Source organism: Cajanus cajan, chromosome 3, assembly GCF_000230855.2.
Source record: "Cajanus cajan strain Asha chromosome 3, NIPB_CcT2T_4, whole genome shotgun sequence".
NCBI lineage: Eukaryota > Viridiplantae > Streptophyta > Magnoliopsida > Fabales > Fabaceae > Cajanus > Cajanus cajan.
The window spans coordinates 14,542,900-14,559,581 of NC_138519.1; the positions used below are offsets into that span (position 1 = coordinate 14,542,900).

Here is a 16,682-nt window from a genome sequence, read left to right on the forward strand (position 1 = left end):
ACCTTTAACAAAAACAAAGTAGAGTAAATAGAAAATTAAACAGAACAACGGCACCTTCAACAAAGAACAAAGTAAAGTAAATAGAAAATCAAACAGAACAACGGCACCTTCAACAAAGAACAAAGTAAAGTAAATAGAAAATCAAACAGAACAACGGCATCTTCAACAAAGAACAAAATAGAGTAAATAGAAAACCAGACAGAACAACGGCAAGGGATTGGGGGCCAATCCGACAAACAACTATCCAACAATTATCCCCACACCCCTGAGTGAGGTTCTCACTCCCCCCCTTACCTGGATAGGCGGAGTTGGAACTTGGGCAGGGTCTCCTCCTCTGGATCCCCTCTTTCTTTTCCTTTTCTCTCTTTTTCTTTCTTTCTTTCTCTCTCTCTCTCTCTCTCTCTCTCTTCTCTTTCTCTCTCTAGGATTTCACTTTCTTACTGAATATAAATTTTTCACCCCCCCTTGGCCCTATTTATAGGCCTCCTGGCGCAACCGGAACGGCCGTACTGATTTCGGAACGACCCGTTCCGGATCCTTCAAACGTGGGCAAATTTCTCAACTGGAACGGCCTGTTCCAAAACCGGAACGGCCCGTTCTCAAAAAGCAGAACGGCCCGTTCTCAAACTCAGTAGAACGGCCCGTTCTCCCTCCGGAACGGCCCGTTCTCCTTGTTGGAACGGCCCGTTCTGGGCCGTTCTGGGACTACAAAAACCTCACATTTTCAACATTTGGAACGGCCCGTTTCACTTTTGGAACGGCCCGTTCCGGAACCCAAAATACCCCTATAACTTTATTAAAATTACGAAAATGCCATTAAAATAATAATAATAAAAATTTGGGTGTTACAGCTCCTAAATAAGTTTTGCAGAATTTTCAGTTAGTGCCCCTAGTTCTAATCCAACTGCAGCAATGTTAGTGGGTTCCTGACAAGACAAGTCCAAACCATATCAACAAATATATAATTTTATTGTTAATTTTAAAGTCTGACTCAGATCAATTGAATTTAGAGCATAAACAACAATATTTCCTGGCCGTTCTTTCCTTAAATCCTTCACCAGTTACAGAACAATCAAGTGGAGGGATTCACTCCATTTCCCACGTCCCTTGATTACCTCATACTCAAATAAGAGATAAAATAAGAATAAATTTACAAAAAAATTTTGTTCGAACAAGCAAAACATGTTATTTAGAAGCCATACATATTTTTTGCATATTCAAAAGATAAAGCATAAATAATGCCCGAAAGGAATATTATAACAAATGCTGATACCAATTTGACTTTCTTTTATATATGAATCAAAATTGACTTCAGACTTTCAAAACATGTAAAAAATTCTAAATAAATTTCAATCAGAAAGAAATGATTGTGATAAACTCATTACCAAAACATAGAACAGGTTAGTGGTCACATCCCCGCATGTACCTTAATGGGCGCAGAACACAATAGTGGCAGATAGACTCTACGATTTTCTTTCGCACATGTGAAAGCACTGAAATGCAAAAAACAGAAACTTTTAAAAATTGCGAAAATAAAACATATAGATAAACTCAAATCTGAAAAAGAAATACCAAAGAAAGAAGACTTTATCATAGTTTAAGTCATGCCCATTATTTGCATTTTATCAAAGATGATCACTGTTTCTTTGCTTTTCTATATCTTAAAAAGGAAATAGATAATGTTAGGGATTTGCATTTTACATAAACTATTAATCATCGGAAGCGGAAGCGGCAACCACATACCTCTTCGTGAGCAAAAAGAGAGCGAAAAAGAGAAAACAAAAACGAAAAACAAAGAGAAACAAACCTCTTCGTGAGCAAAAAGAGAGCGAAAAAGAGAGACAAATCTTTTCATGAAGAACGACGCCGTTCAAGGGGAAGCCACGCTCACCTCCTCTTCAACTCCTCTTCACCTCACCTTTCACCTCCTCTCAATTCGTGGTTGGTTTCTGAAATTTGAAGAAGGAAATTTCACTCTTAGGGTTGGAGGGAAACTAAAAAAATAAAGCAGTAATATTTTTTTTTCATTTATTTTATATAAGTATAAAAAATATTAGTCAATATAATTTTTGAAACATATTATATTATTAAATACAAATATTTTAAAAACTCTAAAAAAAAACTTTTTTATATAAATGTTAATTATAAAAATAAAATAAAATAATACAAAAAGTATCATAAAACATTAATTACATTAATTTTAAATTATCGTCATTTTAAAGTAAAAGTAATTATAAAATTTACATAAGAATAATAATAATTGTTACTATTATATGCTAAAAAATAATGAATATATGCAAGAAACAACTTCTGTAACAATTCTTTTTCTTTAAATATCAAAAGAATAATTATAAAAATTTATATTACTAATATATTAGTATTAGGAAAAATATGTTTTAGAAAAAAAAGTCATATCAAGTAGTCAAATTGATGTCAAGATATGTATATACTTAGGTTATCATTATCTCCTTCATATGCTAACATTTCATTCAAATATAGGCTATAATTTATATAAAAAAAAGTTCAATAATTTATAAAAGTTAATTTTTATTTATTTTTTAATATTATTTTTTACTTATTCTTAATATAATTATACTTTGCATATATTTTTGTTGTTGATTTTTATTTACAAAATTAATTATATATCATTTTATGTTATTTACTAAAATAAATGGTCCATAGCATGAGGATTAATATAATATATTAAAAAAATTAGAAGGTGCAAAATGATAGGGCCAAGATTCCCCTTAACTTTCAAGTAGGTCCTTCCTTATACACAACAATAATAAAGTAACACCATGAGGGCAACACATTCAGATGCTCCAACCTTAGCAAAAAAATCTATAGTTGCATATTAAAAGAAGGAAGGTATGATTTATAAAAGAAAATAAAACACAAAAAGGTATGTTTTGTAACAAAAAAGAAAGAGAATGAAAAGTGTGTTTTGTAACAAACTAAAACATGAAAGGTTTGTTTGGTAACTAAAAATATACGGAAGGTATGCAAATTTATAAATTTTTAATTTAAGAAAATCATTTTAAAATGTAAAATAATTTTAAAAATATTTATTCTAAAATATCCTAAAAATATTTTCATCACTTCCATTCAAGATAATTATTTTAGTTATATAAAGAAAATAAGTTAGTTTATTTTTATTTGATATTTTCTTAGAGTTAGGTAATAAACTTTAAAATATTTATTTATTATAATATTTTAATTCATAATATAAATATTATGTGCAATGGACAAACTTAAATGCTATTAAGTAAATAAATGAAAAATACTATCTAATTAACAACTAAAATAATCTTATTTAAATTATTTAATTTAATTATCATTTAGATAATATTTGTTATATTTTAACATTTTTTATTAATAGAGATAATGTTATTATCTTAATTTGGATAATGTTATTGTCATAGATAATTTGTTAATAACAGTTTTCTTTTCCAGGTTTGAATGTTCTATATATAGTCATGTTAAGTACATGAGAATGCATAACATTTTCCTTTACTATAATTTCAAGTCTGAGTCATTGATATGCAGTTGGATTGAGTACTTGAAGAAAGATATCTATCATGAGAGGAAGATTGTTTAAATTTTATACTAATTTTTTTTAATTTAAAACTTTCACTTAAAGATATAAAAGTAACTTTAGTTTAGTGGTTATTTTCTTCTTTTAACTTTATAATAAATTATATAAATAAATAATATATTTAAATATATAAATTATGTTTAAAATTAATATAAATAAATATTTTTAAATATATCAATTATATTTTAAATTAAGATAAATAAATATATTAACCTAATTATTAATAATTTTTTTAAAATATTAAAATTTAATTTATAAATAAATATGACTAATATTTTATTTTGTGTATTATCAATTATAAGTATTTATATATAAATAAGATTTAATATGTAATAAACAAGCATTTATAATTTTATAGATTATATTATCATTAAAAATTATAAAATAAATATTTTAAAATATATAAATTATTATTTAAAGTTTTAAATTTATTAAAAATAATTTAAACTATGTCATAATATTAATTTTAAATAGAAATCAATAGCTTATTAATTATAAAAGTAAGTATGTAGACAAATAAATATTCAAAACATAAATCAATGATGATAGTAAGTGAAAAAGGTCATGTTCAAATCATGATTTAGACATTGATATATTTTTTTAATATTTATCTATTTGGTCAATTCAATTTGTGTTTCTCTATTTTTATATTAGTTGAGTTAATTTTTGAGGGCTAGAAGGTTAATTGGCCACTAAATGAGTATATTATACAACTAACTACTTTAATTTGATTTTTATAACTTGTTAATACAATAACAATAAATATTCATAGAAACACTTCATATTTTTTATGATGAATAATTTGTCACTTGTAATTAAAAATAAGTCATAATTTTTATAATAATCACTCATGAATTAAAATATTTGTGACAAAGTTAACTTTTTGTGACAAAAACATTTATATATATAATAAAATTTGTATTAGTGACGATTTTAAGTTAAGAAAACAAAATTTATAGATATTAGTGTCAAATTTTTGTGACAAAAAAATTTTAGTCACTATTAATATATTATTAGTGACAAGTTTTATTTTCATCACTATTGTTAGTCACAAAAAATCACATTTCTTGTAGTGACCCTTCAACTAAAGGAGACTGGACGTAGCTTAGTTTGAGCGAACCAGTATAAAAATCTTTGCACTACTTTTCTATGTTTTAGACGCAGTTTCGTTTAGTTGATTTATCATACTGAAAACTTCGTCCATTGCTTATTGTTCATTATAGCTATCTTCATACGAAAACCACACTTGTTTAATTTATTATCTTAAAGAGTAGTTTTTGTTTAAGAAGTATTTTCCATGTGCAGACGATAAACTCTCAGATGCACTTTGATTTAGTTGATATATCATACTGGGGATTTCATCCATTGCTCATTTTGTACTAAAACTATCTTTAGACGAAAAATACACTTATTTAATATCTTAAGAAACAGTCTCATTTTAAGAAGTATTTTCCTTGTGCAGACGGTAAATCTTCAGACGCAAAATCTTTTGTTAAACCAGCTCTACATAGTTTTTCTAAGCAATCAAAATAATTTTTACTGGACGGAAAAGAGCTTCTTTGCAAAAACATTTTTAAAATTCCTTTGTTCACACACACACATATTCAACCCCTTTCTATGTGTTTTTCTGATAACTTCAGAAAAGATGTTAAAAGAGCAAGAACCCGAGATTACTTATGAAGCCTTAGAAAATCTATAATGGAAGGAAGCTATTACAATAGAACTCAAAGCATTAATGATGAACAAAACTTGGACTCTAGTGCCTTACCAAGGATAGAAAAATATAATAGACTCCAAGTAGGTGTTCAAGACAAAGTTTAAAGTTGATGGTACAATAGAAAGAAGAAAAACAAGATTGGTGGCTAAGGGCTTTCAACAAACTCCTGGACTTGACTATTATGAAACATTCAGCCATGTGGTTAAAGCAATTTTAGTGAGAATAATCTTATAAATTGTGTTACATTTCAACTAGGAAATTAGACAAATGGATATAAACAATGAATTTTTGAATAGAGAATTAAAGGAAATATTATTTATGAGGCAACTTAAGGGATTTTTGGATAAGTAAATACCTCAACATATTTGTAAGCTAAATAAAGCCATCTATGAATTAAAGCAAACACCAAGATCATGGTATGACAAATTAAGAAATGCCTTACTTATGTGGGGATTCAAGAACACTAGAAGTGACTCCTCTCTTTTTGTTCTCATGAGTAAGGCACATATTATATTTTTACTAATGCATGTTGATGATATAATTATTACCGACAGTAGTAGCAATTTTTTATCCTTGTTTATCAAACAATTAAATATCATGTTTTCTCTAAAAGATCTTTAAAGTTTACATTACTTTCTTAGAGTAAAAGTGTGCAAAGATGCAGGTGGACTATATCTCAAACAAACTAAATATGTATTTGATCTTTTAAAGAATTTCACTTTAGAGCATCTCTCTTCCTATCCTACATCCATGGTGATTGGCAAATCTCTTTCTAAGGAAGTTGAGTTAATGAAAAATCCTACACTTTATAGAAGAGCAATTGGTGCATTATAGTATTTAACTAATACAAGACTTTATATTGCTTATTTTCTTAATCAACTTAGTCAATATATGCAAGCACCCACTACAATTCATTGGCAATCTATCAAACGTGTGTTCAAGTATCTAAAGCGGATAATGGACCATTTCCTATATATAAAGACATTAGTTGATCAAGACATAATAGGTTTCTCTAATGCAGACTAGGAAACAAACACTGAAGATAGAAAATTAGTTGTAGGATATTGTGTGTTCCTAGGAGAAAGTCTAATAACTTGGTCTTCTAAGAAACAAAGATTTGTGTCAAGGTCAAGTACCAAGTCAAAATACAGGGCCTTAGTTGATCTTGCAATAGAAATAGCCTGGATAAGGTCATTGTTACAGGAAATTAAATTAAAAATATCAAGAACACCAATACTACGGTATGACAATCTCAATGCCAAAGCTTTAGCTACTAATCCAGTTTATCACTCAAGAACCAAGCATATAGAAGTGGATGTTCACTATATTAGAGATTAGGTGCTAAACAAACATGTGACTATTGCATATGTTTTAACTTTAGATCAAATTGCTGACTAGGAGTAGTCAAACTACCCTTTAGCTTGAAGGGGGTAGTTAAAGAAGAAGATATCATAAACAAAATTTAACAACAGATTCAAAGTTTAAATTTAAATTCATAGGGATTTTATCTATTATATAGATAAAGATTTTATCTATTAGTTAGATAATAATCTATAACAACTTTCTATTGTCACAAGTCTATGTTGTAACAAGTGTCTGTTACAACAGCAACATATATATACTTGTACTCATTCATTATAATTAATCAAAAATCAATCTACTCTTGATCATCTTCAATTTCTATCTATGAATACCACAAATCCTAATTTGATCATCTAAGGGTCCTCGCAAGGCTTGCAAGTCGCAAATGTAACTTTTCCCATACAAAACGTGAGACTTATCCTAAGACTCACATAACTCAGTCATTTCTTAATATTTTTATTCAATTATCGAGTCTAAACTATAGTCCTAAATGTCTACTTTCCAACCTAATAAATGAAACTTTATTTGATTAATTGCACAAAGAGCAATCATCTAAATATAGAGATGTATTTATGCTAGAATTTTTAGAATTAAACAAATCTCACCAAAATCCATAAATCATGCATTCAATAAACTCAAAACCCCAAAGTTTCATATTCCTAGCCCTCAAACATTGCAATTCATCATCATATTCTTATTCAATCATAATTCATGCATGCACTACTAGAAAAATTAATATTTGTGACGAATTTTGTGACGGAAAAAATAGCATCGCTAATATTGACGCATTTTGTGAGGGAATTTTAAGTTTTGTGACGGACTAGAATTTATTGAATTTTGTGACGGATTTTGTGACGGAATATATTCTGTCTCTAAAAATCCGTCACAAATTTCGTCACTGAATCAAAAAAAAAAATTTGTGACGGATTTTGTGACGGAAAAATTTTCGTCTCTAAAAATCCGTCACAAATTTCATCGCTAAATAAAAAAAAATGTTTGTGACGAATTTTGTGACGGAATGGACTTCGTCTCTAAAAAATCCGTCACAAATTTCGTCACTAAAATGAAAAAATTTAGTGACGGATTGTTCCCTCTCAAAATTCCGTCACAAATAGGTTATTTAAGTTAACATATACTGTAATTTTTATTAATGTAACAAATGATATATATTTATTATTACTAAATAAATAAAATTTATATATTATTAATAATTTAATATTTCTAATAAATTAATATCAATAATATTTTTAGTATATTTATAGATAAATTGATAATTTGATAAATATAACTTAGTATATATTAATATACTTTTACAAAAATATAAATATAGTAGATATATAAGATATGTATATTTATATTTTTGTAAAAGTATATTAATATATAATAAGTTATATTTATCAAATTATTAGTTTATGTATAAATATACTAATAATATTATTGATATTAATTTATGAATAATATTATAAAAATATAATATATATATATATATATATATATATATTATGTATTTATTAATAATAAATATATATCATTTGTGTGACACCCTCTACCCCACATACCATAACACAAATAACAAAAATTGAATAACATAATCTTTTTCATAATTGAAATACCAAACATGTTTAATTCAAATCAAAACTCATGTATTTGTGGAATTAAATAGATATTGATACATCTCACGCAACAAGGAATACAACAGAACAATCAAAAAGAAAAATATAAACTTACATAGTTTATTTGTTTATCTCAGGTTCTCTTAAGAACCCACAGAGTACTCTAATCCATACAATAAACATCTTACTCATATAATTGTCTCTTACAATTGCATTCCCTTATGGTGTGTTTGGATGAGTAATTTTACAAATTCAAGGAATTTGAAATTCTTGATATTTGAATTACTTTGATTTCAATTTCTATCATTGTTAAAATATTTTGTTTGGATAAGTCAATTCAATTTTTTTAAAATTTTAAATTGTTAATTTGGATATGATAATATGATTCTATCATGATAAAATTGCTTTTAAAAAGATATTTATATGTTGAGATTTTTAAATAAAATTTTATAAAAAAAAATGTTAACCAATTTTTAAATATTTAATAATTTTAAAAATTAATTTAGATAATATTTAATAATTTTTAAAGTATTTTTGAATATTCAATAATTAAAAATATTAAGATATAAGATAAAATATATAAGTGAAATAAGGGGAAAAAAATATGAGGAATTTCAAATTGTTACATTTTTGGGAGAATTTGAAATTCTACTATTTCAAAGAATTTCACAAATGCTCTGGTAATCGATTACAACACATGGTAATCGATTACAACGGTTTAGTTTCAAAATGATTGGAACGTTGTAAAGTTTAAATTCAAATTTTGAAATTTTCATCTTCTGGTAATCGATTACATGGAACGGGTAATCGATTACCAGAGCACGTTTTAAAGAGTGACTTTGAACATATGAGATTCATCCTTTGGTAATCGATTACCCAGTCTCTTAAAAACAATAATTGTCTTATTAAAACTTAAAATATTGAAAACCTTTATTTTCAAAACCTTATTAATATAAATCATATTTGGGTTTTCTTTGAAATTCTTTATTTTAAATGGCCAAGAACTTTATGCAATATTTCTAAAGATTTCTTTTTACATATTAAGCTAGGTTGACAAGACTTATCTAAAATATTTTGAGATTTTTGTTTCTTGGTCACCTTGCTTTAACTTGACCTCTTGTTTTCTTTAACTTCTTTGGCATCATCAAAATCCTTTAGATACGTTCTTCCACATTCTCCGCCTTTTTGATGATGACAACATACTGTAGATGGAAAGAAACATAAAATAGTGTATATCGATCACTCCCCCTTAGTCTCCCCCTTAATAAATCATTGTTTGATGTTAATTTTTATATTGTAAAAATTTGACTTTAAATAAACAGTTGTAATGATCAGATTAAATTGTTCAATTCAAAATATCTAATATTTGATCAGGACCCTTCTTTCTTTTTCTCTCCCCCTTTGGCAACATCAAAAGGAATGAGACAATATATAAAAAAAATTGAATAAGATAAACAAACACCATTCAGAAACAAAAGTAAAATATGTCCTATGAGCAAAATAGTCAGAGTCAAGCGAGCAGAATTAATCTAAAACATACTAATCAAAGATCCAGAAATTGACTAAAAAATAGTCCAAAACATAAGATAAACTAAAATAGCAAATAACAGAATCAGAGTCAACTAGCTACTCGGAAGGGCGTCTAAGAGATTTTACTTCCTCCTCAAGACGAGTCATGCGAGTGTCAAGAGAATCAAAACGTTCACCAACATAGAACCGAAGATCTCTAATTTCATTGAGAACATCCGAGAGAAGTGCTGATGAAGGATCTTGAGGAGGTGGTGACGGAGTTCGATCGTCAGTGTCTACTGCTTGAAAATCCCGCTTCCTGACCCAGGTGTTGTCCAGTGTTTTCTTGTACCCAAAGGAGGCAATTGCATTTGCTCCAATCTCAAAGACCCTCTTAACTGGAACCCAGGTTTCATCTTCCAAAGGAACTTTAAAATGTTCCAAAATAGTAGTTACAAAATGTGGGTATGGAAGAGAAGCATTAACCCGCAAGGCCTTCTTCATTCGACTCCTAATCAGATGAGCCCAGCTAAATTCCCGGCCAGTGATTAGAGCCCATATCAAAATTAAGTCCTCTTCTGAAGCCTGTGCAAGGTTAGTCGTGCGTGGAAACAGTACCCGAACAATTATGTAATGCATGATTCTATAATCAAATTTCATTGAGCCAGCCAATAATCTTCCAGTCATGTCAACATTATCCACACAAATCATACTTCGGGCATTGGGATGGGAATATTCTGCTTTCCATGTATCCGGTATCGTTCCATCGAACAGAGTACCTTGATCTTTTAATTTTGATAAATCCTGGAACAGAGACTGATTTATCACTATTGGAATCTTTTTAACCTCACTGTAAAGAACTCCATTCCTAACTTCCAAATTGCTGTAAAAGACCCTAACTAATTATGGATAAACAGGGTTTTTCATAGCCATAAAATCCACTAACCCAGAATTCTTAAAAATCGTATAACACTCAAAAGATTGATCCTCAAAAAAATCAATACTGATATATTTGGGATCAACAATATTTCTCTCAGAAAATAACTGGTAGTACTTATCTCGTTGTTCGTCTGTGGAGAACAGAGCGAGAGCAGGTCCAGTGTACGGAATGGGATTCGTAGGAGTAGGGGCGTCGTCGGAGGGAGGCTGTTGGCGGCGCCTGGCGGTGGTTGAACGTGACGAAGAACCCTTATGACGTTTGGATGATTCCGCCATTTGAGTGATTGTTTTGAAAAATGCAATCGGTAGAGTTGAAGAGACTTGAAAACGAAGAAGAATGGAACAAACGGGGCTCAATTTGGTTAAGATTTGAGGAAGATATGGGGATTTGAAGATGTTAGGGCGCGAAGGGTTTTGGGGATTTTTCGTGAGGAAGAAGACGAACTGCACGAACATAAGTGCAGATGCGCCGTGTAATCGATTACATGTATATCGTAATCGATTACACCTTTTCAGATTATGTGCATTTTGCCACTGGTAATCGATTACATGACATGGTAATCGATTACACTTTACCCATATAAGTGAATTTGCACTGGTAATCGATTACACTACTCTGTAATCGATTACATATATCAGAACAAGCAAACACGCACTGGTGATCGATTACATGACCATGGTAGCCACTAAGCCAAAAGCTATAGCTGATAGTTAGGGCACAACTCTTTTTACTTAAGAGCGTAGAAGCCCAAGTTTGAGAACGGCCCGTTTTGGGCTACTTAAAAATCAAAATATTACAAAAATTAATTTTCATAAATATTCATTATTAAAATAGTAATAATTATTAAAAACCTTTAAAACATTTTATAAAAGTCATTAAAATAACTATAAGAAGATAATGTCCACAAATATAAAATAAATAATAATTAACTAATTTAGTTATTTATTGAAAAATATCTTTCTAATTTCTTATACCTGAACAAGAGCTGTCAAAACGGGCCAGCCCGGCCCGTTTGGCCCTGCCCACCTCAACCCACTTTTTAAGTGGGCCAACCCGGCCCGGCCCACCAAGTTTATTATCTAAAATTTTCTAGCCCGGCCCGGCCCACCACGGGTTGGTGGGCTAAACGGGCCACCCACCAACCCACCTTATTTATTTAAAAAAAATTATAATTTAAAATAAATTTCAATATAAAATAATATTTAATCTAAAGTAAAAATTATTAAACTAAGTATCATGGGTACAACATTAAAATTAAATTAATAAGTGTGCAACTTTAAAAAATTAAAACAAAAAAAATAAAAAATCTTTCATGAGAGTGATTATTCATCAATATTAAATTTTATTAGAGGTTTGGATAGATAAATTTATAGTAATTTCATATTATTTAACATTGATTTTATCTTTATCTATAAAAAAAATGATATCTTATTAAAATAATGCATATATAATAATAAATAGTTAAGTGAGTTGTTAGCGGGTTTAGGGGATGGGTTGGTAAGTGGGTCAGGTGGGCCGCCCGGCCCACCATGGGTTCAACCCTGGTGGGCCGGGCCACATTTTTTGACCCATCATAAATTTTTTTATTTTTTTGGCCCGGCCCGGCTCGTTTTCAAGGTGGGCCGAGTTGACCCACGGGCTGGAGCCCACTTTGACAGCTCTAACAAGCAGACACACACTGGTAATCGATTACATGACCATGGTAGGCCACTAGGCCAAAAGCTATAGCTGATAGTTAGGGCGCAACTCTTTTTACTTAAGAGCGTAGAAGCCCAAGTTTGAGAACGGCCCGTTTTGGGCTACTTAAAAATCAAAATATTACAAAAATTAATTTTCATAAATATTCATTATTAAAATAGTAATAATTATTAAAAACCTTTAAAACATTTTATAAAAGTCATTAAAATAACTATAAGAAGATAATGTCCACAAATATAAAATAAATAATAATTAACTAATTTAGTTATTTATTGAAAAATATCTTTCTAATTTCATAATTTTTAATTTTAAAATTTAAATTTTTAGTTAAAAATTAAAAATTTCTTATTTTTTGTTAATAAAATAATATCCTTTAATTTCTTAATTTTTATGCTTAAAAGCAAACTTATAAAATAATCTAATTTAGATTTATGAAAGAAATAAGCACAACCTAAAAAATGGAAATATATTACGTCATCTTGTAACTGATTTTTGTCTCCAAAATAATGGATAATATTATAACCCTCAATTCTTAAGAAATAAATAAATAAATTTTAATTATTAATTTTACTTTTTATTAAAAGATTTAAAGACATGAAGTGTATATAATGGTATGTGATAACCTAATTTAATATATGAATAGGAATCCTTTTACTCCAACAGTAAGTTTACATAGACTTACTTCATTCAATAACTTATGTTCAACATTAAATTTTAACGATCAAACTGTTCAATTTAAAATTGTTAATGCATAGATCAAATAATGCATAGATCAAATAATATTATTAGGATATTCTTATAATATTATTGATAAATTAATATCAATAATATTATTAGTATATTTATAGATAAATTGATAATTTGATAATTATAACTTAGTATATATTAATATACTTTTACAAAAATATAAATATAGTAGATAAGATATGTATATTTATAATTAATATATTTATATTTTTGTAAAAGTATATTAATATATAATAAGTTATATTAATCAAATTATTAGTTTATCTATAAATATACTAATAATATTATTGATATTAATTTATCAATAATATTATAAAAATAATAATATATATATTTTATTTATTTATTAATAATAACTATATATCATTTGTGTGATACCCTCTACCCCACATACCATAACACAAATAATAAAAATTGAATAACCTAATTTTTTTCATAATTGAAATATCAAACATGTTTAATTCAAATCAAAACTCATCTATTTGTGGAGTTAAATAGATATTCATACATCTCATGCAACAAGGAATACAACAGAACAATCAAAAAGCAAAATATAAACTTGTATAGTTTGTTTGTTTCTCTCATGGTTCTCTTAAGAATCCACAGAGCACTCTAATCCATACAATAAACATCTGACTATTTTAGTAGTTTAGAACGGCCCGTTCCACTATGGGAACGGGCCGTTCTGTATTTGCGTATTGATCATAAATTTATGTGTTAGAACGGCCTGTTCCACTTTAGTTTTAATAGGCTATTTTAGTAGTCTAGAACGGCCCGTTCCAGTTTGAGAACGGCCCGTTCTGGCTACTTAAAAATCAAAATATTACAAAAATTAATTTTCATAAATATTCATTATTAAAATACTAATAATTATTAAAAACCTTTAAAACATTCTATAAAACTCATTAAAATATGTAATTAATTTTAATATATAATAAATTTAATATCAAAATATTTATTATAATTTTAGTTATGATTTATATAATATTTTGATTTAATATTAAATTTCTTTTGATTATAATATTTTAATATATTTTATTTAAAATATCAGTTAACATATTTTATTATATTTTCATTTTAATTTATTATAAAATAATTAGAATATTTAATTTAACATCATTAAAAAAATAATCATTATAAAATTTATTCTCTTTTAATTTAATTATTTATTATAATAATTTTTAGTTACCGTATTTACCAAAAAATTATTTTTAATTAAAATATATTTTAAAATTTTAGTTAATTCATTATCATTCACTCACTTGATTAAAATGTGATAAAATATAATTAAAATTATTTATTATAATACTTTTTAATCACCGTATTGACTAAAAAATTATTTTTTAAAAAAATATATTTCAAAATTTTAGTTAATTCATAAAAAAAAATTATTGTAAAAACTAAAATTAAATAACTTAGTTAAAAAATGACTATAGTTAATAAATTAATGTATAATTTGTTTAAAAAAGTGTTTTCAAAAAGATCTGAAAATAAATAGGAAAATAATTTCCCTCCCAAGCGCGCGCCCCTGAAACCCTAAAAATCTGAAGTCACCACTCTCCCTCCTCCTCCACGCTCTTTCTTCGCTCTTCTCTTCGCTTTCAGCTGTTGGCCCCCAGGATAGGCTACTTGCCTCTGTTGATTTCGCTTTTGAAGCCTCACTTCAGCACCACGCTTCCTCCTGGAGTTGACACCATTTGGTTTGAATACAAGGGCCTTCCTCTTAAGTGGTGCGTCTACGATGCTTTTATTACAACATTTTTTTGCTAGCTACAATCAATCTGTATCTTATGATTTGTAAGTACACTTTAGAGGATATCCAAGTAATTTGTTGCTTCCTTGTGAAGGTGAAGACAGCGTGAAGTGGAGCTTTATAAACTCATTGAAAGAGGTCAGTTGTGTGAAATGGAGCTTTAATAACATGATACTTTATGCCTGTTCCACCTTTCAAATAAGATGCCTATGCACTAAAACATATGCGTTTAGTTATTTACTGAAATTTGCGTTTAGATATCACTTGAGTCCTTTACATGGTTTATTGGTGTGGCATATAGGATATTAAGGAAACTACAATGTCAAGGGCTAGGTTTATGGTTTTGGATGGATATCAGAAGTGGAACTTGGTTGTTTCAAGGTTTATTGAGCATGTATCAAGGTAATGATGGTTTGCTGGAAAGAAAGGAATGATGCTAATGGAGTAATGGACCAAAATATCTGTGATATTTGGCTGCTATAAAATGTGTTTTAATTATAAAGGTTAATGGATATATGGGTTTTGTGGAAGGACACAACTTAGATGTAGTTCCATAGGTACTTTTGGTGTTGTTGTCTAATAAGAATTGGACTTTTACCTTGGTAATTTGCATGATAAAGGTTTCCATTACATGTCAACGTGGATTATTGAGGTGAAATTTCAATTCTTATTAGAGAACAAAATCAATTGGACCTATGGAATTGCATACAAGTTTTTTCCTTTGTGGACTACCCAAGGAAGAACCTATTACTGCTTTCAAATAAGGAGTTCTCTATGGAATCTATGATGATTTATAGTCTCCAGATCTTGGAATAATTCTAAATTCTGATATTATTTACTACTAAATATGCATCTATGATAAAATTAATAATAATATGATGAGGGAAGACATCTTTGAACTCAGTAGTAGGTAAAATTAGTAATAGTATGGTAAGGTGAGGACGGAAACCAGAAAACAAAATATTGAATAAAATGAGTTTTGCTGAATTGAAGAGAGCTTGAGCTATTACAGAACTGAAAGAAAGAAACCAGAGCTTAACCTCCCCAGAGAAAACACTCTCTGCCCAGCAAAAGGCCTAACAAACTGTGATTTCCAATAACAGATCCCCTATTCTCCAATCAGCTTATTAAATAATCCTTTTTCCCACATGATCTCTCTTCCCTCTAGTTTCCACCTAAGACAATTAACTCTCCACTAGGCCCTTATTCCATCTAGAATAAACCCTCCATATTGTAGGCCTTTTCTGACTCTGGCCCAGTATTGGGACCTCTACTTCCTTATCAGCCTTTGTACTGCAGGTTCTATAATAAGGAATGACATCTTTGAAAATTAGTAGTAGGTATACTACCTTCATAAGCTTCCCAAAATGTTTTGTTCCACTTTTCTATATACTTTTTGTACATCTCTCTCGAATAATGATATTACTTCGATGGTAATTAGTATGCCACTAGACCAAATGATTCTCCGAAAAACTTTCTTGCTTGTCTAAAATGATGACTCCCTGCCAAAGTCTGCATGTGTCTAACTACCTAATTCTTTGAAAATTTATAAACAAGCATATCCTAATCCTTATTAATACAAATTGTTATTGGATTCTTTGACATCTAAACAATTTTGAATGTAACTCTGCTTCTCATAAATTAGTATAGTACTCCCTCTAATCCTTTATTTAAGAAACAAATGACTAATTAATCAAGACCAATAAAAGTAGTTAAGGTATTACATGAATAATGTCATAAATTTAATT

At 28.5% G+C, this 16,682-nt stretch overlaps 1 long non-coding RNA gene across 1 annotated transcript; it reads right to left on the minus strand.

Annotated features, from left to right (window-relative positions):
* Positions 1–855: 855 nt before the first annotated feature.
* Positions 856–2,279, minus strand: LOC145956514 (uncharacterized). The gene is made up of 3 exons (XR_014432774.1): positions 1,808–2,279; positions 1,427–1,660; positions 856–926 (listed from the first exon to the last, which is right to left on the minus strand). It is a non-coding gene; the product is annotated as an uncharacterized LOC145956514 (long non-coding RNA).
* Positions 2,280–16,682: the final 14,403 nt, after the last annotated feature.